Raw genomic sequence first — 688 nt, 5'->3', positions numbered from 1 at the left:
TGTTTTTCTCTTTCTCTTTCTGTCTCTCTCCCTTTCTTCTCACCTTTCCCTCCTCTGCTTAATTGCTCCAAATATGGGATTGAAATAAATTAAAGACCAAAGGAGAGGTTGCAAATTGATGGCCAACAGGCTGAATCTGGTCTGCAGACATGTCATGTTTAGCCTGTACAGTGTTTTAATCATTGGAAAAATCTACATTTAGGAAAAGGGGGAGGTTTCTGGTATCTCTTTAAAAAATCAGATGGGGCAATGAAAGGTCTGTATTCCCACATGGAAACAATAAGCTAGAGCTTCTTTCTTTCCTTCTTTCTTTTTAATTCCTTGAAAGGCCATTCGATCTCTTTTTAGGCAAATATTTGTCCATAAGCCTCACCACTCCCTACTGCCATGAACCATGATACCTCACTTCGTGATGTTTTCAAAGCCCCATAACCACTGAAGTTTGAGACTTCTGAAATAAAGTTGTATGATCTTCACTTTTTAATTAACAAGATGAGTTTCTTCTCTTTAAAAATAGCCACTCTCCAACATAACAAGTCATACAAGAAAATAAGACAAAAAAGGAAGACAATGCCATAGCTAATCAAGCAACACCTTTTTATGTCCCACAGTCACAGGTCTAGTTATTCTTGGGAGTAGAGACATAGGGAGGGAGACAGGGATTGGTCTAATGGACTGTGGACTGGCC

The sequence above is a fragment of the Galeopterus variegatus genome, unplaced genomic scaffold (genome assembly GCF_000696425.1).
Source record: "Galeopterus variegatus unplaced genomic scaffold, G_variegatus-3.0.2 Scaffold570, whole genome shotgun sequence".
In the NCBI taxonomy this organism is placed as follows: Eukaryota; Metazoa; Chordata; class Mammalia; order Dermoptera; family Cynocephalidae; genus Galeopterus; species Galeopterus variegatus.
This window is presented reverse-complemented; position numbering follows the sequence as displayed.